An 8,159-nucleotide genomic window follows, 5' to 3' on the forward strand; every position below is an offset into this window, starting at 1 on the left:
TTTTTATACTTTTATTTAAGTAGGTACCTCACAAATATTTCTATGACAAACAAACCCCTTGAATTTTTCATATTTGCAAAACACATATATGTTTCTCATATAATGAACTGATTGTGCTGTAGTTACATTGTCTATGATGGATATTACCAGCGCCAAATTATTTAAACGAAATAAAGAAAAAAAGGGAAACCATGTAGAATTATGACTCATGGGATCACAGATTTAAAAGGCAAAAAAAAAGAACTTAGAAATTTAACCGAGAAATGGAAATCAGAGAGTAAGCTGGCATTTCTTCAAGCTAACCCCATCCTTAATGCTAAAGCAGCTTCATCTTCCTTAGCACATTCAGACAGAGTTTCATAAAAAGGCATTTCAATTTAATTTAAATTGGCTGAAACAATCAGATAGCTTTTTCTTTCCTAAATGACTTGCTTTTGCAATGGATGTAAAAGCTATTAGCTTTTTTTTTTTCTAAAAGTAGGTATGAGGTATGAGGATTTGTCTCTTGAGATACACTCCGATTATTAATAAAGAGGTTGTGAAAATTGAACATGACTTTCAGCCAACACAGTAGCACAGACTTTGTTAAGTGACAAGTGACATTAAGAGCCCTTGAGAGGCAGGTTTCTGTCAGAGGAAGGAGATTCATGTTAGTGTAAAGGGAATAAAATATTACCATTATAGAGAAGTTTAATTTCATTTCTTACCTGAGGATTAAAGTAAACTAAAGAGAACTTGTTGTTCAAGAGATTGTTATGACATCTGACTTTGTGAAACTCCTGTCTGACTTGGTGGTCATGAAGAACACCGTGATCCTTTTCCATTTTCTTCAAATTCTCAAGTTTCTTACTCAGTTTCTGGCTCTAGTTTATGCCTGGTAATGATGACATAAATATTTCCACGTTGATTGTCTATTTCCTTTCATTTATGGTGCCGCAAAATTCTTAAACTCCACCATAACTCGATGGCACGTTCATGTGTCACACTTCGGATCTTCGTACTGCTCAAAACTACTGTGTCTCTCAAATCTCCGGTTTAATTATCAACTTCTGTCTTTTGGTCTTTCTCATAACAGCTCCTTTTCTCTCTTCTCAAATACCTGGTGTTTCTGCTCTTGACACCAGTTGCTGTGATTATATAATCTCCAACAAAATTAATGTAACATAGTTAGAAATTTCATAATGCATTTGCATCTTTAATCTGCCACGAATTCCCTGATATTTTTGCTTCACTAATTTTTAACCATTAGTATTCTGTATTGTTGGTTTTGAGTTTTAGGAGAAAGTGGAGAACTTGGTTAGTGGAACCTATTATTGTTGCAGGAAATAAAAATCAGACCGCTGGGAAACCAAACTACTCGGAGAAGTAGGAGAACTCAGGTATATTTTACGCCAGGGGACCCAGCCGGGCTTGCACTTGAAATTCTGGGCCCTGGGCAGGGGGTTATAGAGCTTTTATAGGGGAGCACAGGGGTCAGGTTCCAAGAGCTGTGTTGACTGCTGATAGGTGGGTTTAAACTGGGGAGGTGTTGCCTTAGGCAGGAACAGTGGTCAGGGCCCAGAGCATGTGGTGGGAAGCCCGTTTACAGAAGAAAAAGAAAGGGCTGGTTATCTCTTGATCCCAGTGGGGCTTCTGGTAATCTCTAGCTATTATTAGTAACTTCCCTTCTTTGGGTGCCTGCCTTTACTATAATTTGACTTTTTCAAATTCTTTGAGCCCTTTCTTTTATTCAGGGATGATTAAATATAGTCATTGCTTATGTCTTATGCACATTGTCTGTTCTTTCTCTTGAGGTGATTCAATTCTCACTTCTGTGAAAATGCTCTAAAATTGATAGCTCTAACTATAATTTTCTAATGAATTCCCTATATACTGGTTCTCTCTCTCTAGAGAGACCATCCACACAACTAGATTGAAAGGGATGGGAAATTATATTGACTCCAATTCCATCCCTTTCAATCTAGTACTCAAGCATCTCAATAAACAAATTCTTTTTTCAAGAATTGTTATTTCTTAATAAGCTTTATTGAATTTTAATTCACAGGCCATGTAATTCACACACTTGAACTGTACAGTTCAATGTGATTTTTAATATATGCATAAACAAGTACAGCTATCAACACGGTCAATTTTAGAACATTTTCAATACCTCAAAAAATAATCCCGCATCCTTTAGGTATCTATTTCCCACTAATTTACTTTCCATCCCCTATTCTTTCAAATGAATGGAATCATATAGTATGTGGTCTTTTATGACTGAGACTGACTTTTTTCAGCATACTATTGTCAAGGTTCATCCGTGTTGTGGCATGTTTCAGTGCTTTGTCACCTTTAATGCTGAATAGATTTCTATTGTAAGGCTATACCACATGTTGTGTATCCATTTATCCTTTCACATTTTGGTTGTTTCCACCTTTTGGCCACTCAGAGTAATGCTGCTGTAAACATTTATGTACAAGTTTCTGTATGGGCATATATTGTTATTTCTCTTGGGGATATATCAAGCAGTGGAATTGCTGGGTCATATGGCAACCCTACGTTTAAAAGTTTGAGGACCTGCCAGACTTTCCCACAGCTGCTGCATCATTTTACATTCCAACCAGCATTTGGGTTCTGATTTCTTTCATTCCTTGCCAATGCTTGTTGTTATTTGTTTTTTTATTCTAGTCATTCTACTAGATTTGAAGTGGTATTTCACTGTGGTTTTGATTCACATTTCCCTGATGACTAATGATGTTGAGCATCTTTTCATGTACACACTGGCCATTTGTATATCTATCATCGTCTTTAGAGAAACGTCTATTCAGAACATTTGCCCATTTTTAATTGGATAATTTTTTCTTTATTACTGAGTTAAAAAGTTTTTTTTTTTTGGTATATTCTAGATACTAGTGTCTTATAGTATATACGATTAGCATATATTTTCTCTAATTGTGTGGATGGTCTTTTCACTTTCATTATGGTCCTTTGAAGCACAAACCAAACAAACCAAAAGGTTAAAAATAATTTGAATCAAGTCCAATATATCTATTATTTTCAGAGCCAGGTAAATTTACTTTAAAATAGAAAATTACTTTAATACAATAAGTTTTAAAACAATTAAAATTTAAACAAAAAGAAAAAAGCCATTTGATCCCAGGGAATCCAAATGGGATAAATTTACATAGGCATTTGAAATTCACTGAAGAACAACTAGAAACAAGAGCAATGTCCTTCCTATCTCTGATAGATAGGCGGGTTCCACCTGTGCTCCAGGTGTCTGCTCATGTAGTAAGGGTGCAGCCTACAGCCCAACACTGGACATTCCGCCCAGAAAGCTGCCATATGAAAAGGGTGACCACAAACAGTCAACACCTCTGTGACCCAAACAGATGTTTAAATGTTGTGAAGGGAAGTGCCAACAGTTCTTTCCAGGTGTAGCATAAAGGTAAATAAGGAGATCTATGAGGAACATTCAAGAGTTCTGGGAATGCTAAAGATGTGTTATCTAAGGAATTACAACAGTGCTTCCAAAGTACTAAATCCAAGCTTTGTTCAGCTTGCAGCCAACTGCAGAGTGGCTCCCCTGAAGTGCTGGAGCACTTAGTCTGTATGCGGTTTCCCCTAGGGCTTTTCCTCGTAAAACTTCTCAAATATGTTCGCTCTGCTTTTATCCATAGGTGAAACCATTTTTGGTAAAGGTAAACAGGAAACACTACATTATCCCTAAGACACTCCAGCCAATATGATGTTGGCATGGTGACGGTAAAAGCCAAGGTATGGTCAGTGAATGTGTTGCAAGCTTTATAGGTACATGTCTTCTAAAGCAGATGTAAAACTGACATTATCTTGTAACTTACAAAGCTGAAGTAACAAAGAAAAAGGCAAAAGCATATTCCATCAGTTGACAAAGCTGATGATTAACCAAGAAAACCAACATTTTGGGGAAAGATACCGTTTATTTATTTGAGAGAGAGAGAGGGTGTGAGGGAGAGGGAGAAGCAGACTCCCCACTGAGCAGGGAGCCTGATGCTGGGCTCCAATCCCAGGCCCCTGAGATCATGACCTGAGCTGAAGGCAAATGCTTAGCCAACTGAGCCACCCAGGTGCCCCTAGAATGCCAACTTTTATATTTGATAAGCAGGAGCAAATAAACAGCACCTTGGAGTAAGGACGACATAGCCTACTATCATATTCATTGGTTTTCCTTTCAGATTTACCGTAAGTGCCAAAAGGAAATTCAGGTCTTGGGTCTTTCCAAGGAACAGTCATTTGCTTTCTCTAGTTCACTTGCTAATCCAATGCCTGCTGGAATAAGGACTAGCAAATTCATCTTTTTGTTCAGGAGGACAGGTAATATAACCACTGTGTGGGAGCAGAGCCAAATCACTGCTTTGGTGGGTAGTCCAATCAGGCACTTGTCTTTCCTTCAGAAACTGATGTTGTTCTTTAAGTGCCAGGAAATCAAAAAGAAGATGAAATGCAGTAACGAAGAAGGTTGAAGTTGGTGTCTGTAGAAATTCCTTTCACCTCTTCAGCAACTGTCTTTGAAAACCCAAACTACTGCAGGGAGAACATGGAATCTTGCTTATGAATCCAGAAGGTATATTCTCCTCAGTGACATCTTTTTGTAGGACACTATGAGAGGTAGCCCAACAGTAGAATGATTTATGAATTTGTGATCATCAAATCCTTCACTTGATTGCTTAGCTGAACTATGAACAGAGGAGGGAGGTAACATACATTTTTTTTTTTCTAACTGGATCATCTTAACCTATCCATGCACATGAGCAGAAAGAGAGGACTCATCAAAAACAATGTCATTTGCCCCCACATTTAGTGTTACTTTCAGCTTCCACCTGTGGTGTAGCAGATTCTCCTGCAAGATGGATTTCTTTGGGTTTCATGACTATGTAGGAAGTAAGAGGATTTATAAGGTGCACTTGTTTCCCATTACACCAAGGTAAATTTCCAGCGTGATGGAGAAAAATATAGGTATATAGCATCCCATTATGGTTTGGAAACATGAACTGTCCTAGCACGTTTGGAGTCCACATCAAAGTCTTCCATTGCAATACCAAGTAGACATTGCTCTCAGCACCAAGGTGAACCTTGTGGTGGTCTACACACTGAGCTGAAATTTGGGCCTCCCGGTCAGGTAGAGTTGGATACAGTTCTGTTGCAGGCACATGGGAGGCTATAGACATGGCCATCCATGAGGAACACACTGCTGAGTCATGAAGGAGCTGCAGTCACATCACAAGGTGCCTGTTGCACCCTCCCCACTCACGTATACACTGCTACTGCTGTAGGAGAACCAGGAGCGTGGGTGTTGCTGTTGACCTCTCTGTTGACCTCTCTCTGGGCCTTGCATGCTCCCACTTGCCTTGGGTTTCACCTAAGTGCTGCAGGTCTGCTTCTGGAAACCCAAATTATCTATTTTATCTTTTGTTGCTGAACTTTTGTTGCCGTATTTAATAATTCATTGTCAAATCAAAAGTCATAAAGATTTATTTCTATATTTTCTGAGAGTTGTATAGTTTTAGCTCTATAGTTTAGCTCTAGCTTTAGGTCTTGGATCCATTTTGAGTAAATTCTTATATATGTTGTGAGGTAAAGGTCCAGCTTCATTCTTTTATATATGGTGTTGGTCTCAGAATCATTTGTTGAAGGCTATCCATTAAATGACCTTTATACTCTTGTGGAAAAACACTTGACTCTACATGTAGTTTCTGGACTTTCTAGTCCACTGATCTATATGTTCACCCTCACTCGACACTGTTTTGATTATCACTGCTTTGCAGTAAGTTTTGAAATGGAGGAGTATGTATCCTCCTACTTTGTTCTTTCTTCTTTTTTCTTGGTTGTTTTGCTATTTTGGGTCCCTTGCATACCTACATGAATTTTAAATCAGTTTGTTAATTTCTACAAATAAGTTATTTGTGATTTTTACAGGAATTGCATTGAATCTCTGGGTCACTTTGGAGAGTATTACCAAAAGGCTTAAAAGAAAACATGGGATGTTTTTCTATTTATATTTATTCAGATCTTTAAAACTATTTCTATCAATGTTCTTTAGTTTTCAGAATTTAAGTTTTATACTTTTGTTACATTTAATCCCATCTTATTATTGTTGATGCTCTTAAAAATGGAATTTCTTTATTAAATTTATTTTCAGATTGTTCATTCAATTGTTTAGAAATATAAATGGTTTTTCTGTACTGATCTGTATCTCACAAACTTATTGAATTATTTATCAGTTCTAATAGTCTTTCAGTGACTTCTTTAAGAATTTCTGTGTACCAGATCGTGTATGGATAGAGACAGTTTACTTCTTTTCCAATCCGGATGCCTTCCACACCCCACCCCTCCCCCACCCCTCCTTTCCTAATTTCTTTGGCTAGCACCTCCAGTACAATGTTGAATAGAAGCAGTGGGACTGGATTTCCTTGTCTTCTTGATCATAAAGGAAACAGTCTTTCTCCATTAAGTCTGATAAAAGCTGTGAGTTTTCAAGTTTAGAAAGTTTTTTCCCTTCCTAGTTTGCTGAGTGTTTTCATCATGACATCATGGAGGTGTGTTAGTTGCCCCCCCCCCCAAATAATTAAGCTACATGCATTGAGATGAACTTTGCAGTTTTTTTTTTTTTAATTCTATCAATTTGAATGTTGTTACATTAATTGGTTGTTGGATATAAAACAAGCCTTCCATCATTGGGGTCAATTCCACTTGGTCACAGTATAAATATTTTTTTTTTTATGTTGCTAGAATCAGTTTTCTAGTATTTTGTGGAGGATATTGCACCCATATTCATAAAGATATTGGTACAGAATTTTCTTTCCTTGTGATTTCTTTGGTTTTGATACAATACTGGCCTCATAAAATAAATTGAGAAGTGTTCCCTCTTCTTCTATTTTGTGGAGTTTGTAAAGAACTGGTATTCTTTGAACATGTGATAGAATTGAGGAGTGAAGTCATCTGGGCTTGGTCTTTTCTTTGTTGGTAGTTTTTTTTTTTTTTTAATTGAGTAAATTTTGGCACTTGTTATAGTTCTAATCAGATCATCTATTTCATCTTGAGTCAGTTTTGGTAGTCTATGTCATTCTACAAATTTGTCCACTTTATCTAGGTCACTCGTTTTGTTGGCATACAGTTGTTTATAGGATGGCTTTACAATACTTTCTATTTCTGTAAGATTGCTTTTCAAAGAATCTTCTTTTGGTTTCATTGATTTTCCTCGTTTTCCCAATCTCTACTTCAATAATTTTTGCTTTAATTTTTCTTCTTTTTTCTTGTTTTAGGTTTAGCTTACTTTTCTTTTCCTAGAGTGTTAGATTGTTAGGTTATTGATTTGAGATTTTTCCTTTTTCTTACTATAAGGCTTTACAGCTGTAAGAAAAAAATTTTTTTTCCTAAGCACTGGTTTACCTGCATCCCATAAGTTTTCATATATCTTTATTTTCATTGATCTAAAATTATTTTCTGATTTCTCTTTTGATTTTTTTCTTTGACCTATTGGTTACTTAGACATGTGTTTTTAAATTTCCACATGTTTGTGAGTTTCCTGAATTGTCAATTATTGTTGATTTCTAATTTATTTCATTGTTTTCAAAGAACATATTTTATATTATTTCTACTTTTTCAAATCAATTGAGATTTCTTTTATGGCCTTAGTGAATGGTCCAACCTAGAAAATATTCTATATGTCCTTGAAAAGAAAGAATATTCTGTCGTTGTTGGGTCATAGGTTCTATAGCTTTCTGTAAAATCCAGGTAGTTTATAGTCTTTTATTTCCTTGTTGATCGTTGGTCTTGTTCTATCCATTTCTGAAAGTGGATGTTATGGGTTGAATTGTGTCACCTTAAAAAAGGATATATTGTGGTCTTAAACCCCCAGTACCTGTGAACGTAATCATATTTGAAAACAGTTTTGCATATTTAATGAAGTTAAGATGAGGTCGTCAAGGTGGGTTTTAATCCAGTAACTTAATACAGTATGACAGAGAAACCCAGACGAAGAGGGAAGATGACTATGTGAAGATTGAGGTGGAAATTAGAATTATGCCCAAAGCTAAGGATCACTGGAGACTTCAGAAGCTACAACAGGCCTGGAAGGATATTTCCCTAGAGATCTGGAGGAAACATGATTCTGCCAACATTTTGGTTTTGGACTCCTACTC

The 8,159-nt window shown here is 36.5% G+C and overlaps 1 pseudogene; it reads right to left on the reverse strand.

Moving 5' to 3' along the window:
• Positions 1 to 3,783: 3,783 nt before the first annotated feature.
• On the reverse strand, positions 3,784 to 5,810 carry LOC103658269 (annotated as a pseudogene).
• Between the last annotated feature and the right edge of the window lie 2,349 nt (positions 5,811 to 8,159).

Source organism: Ursus maritimus, unplaced genomic scaffold (genome assembly GCF_017311325.1).
Source record: "Ursus maritimus isolate PB19 unplaced genomic scaffold, ASM1731132v1 scaffold_2, whole genome shotgun sequence".
Lineage (NCBI taxonomy): Eukaryota > Metazoa > Chordata > Mammalia > Carnivora > Ursidae > Ursus > Ursus maritimus.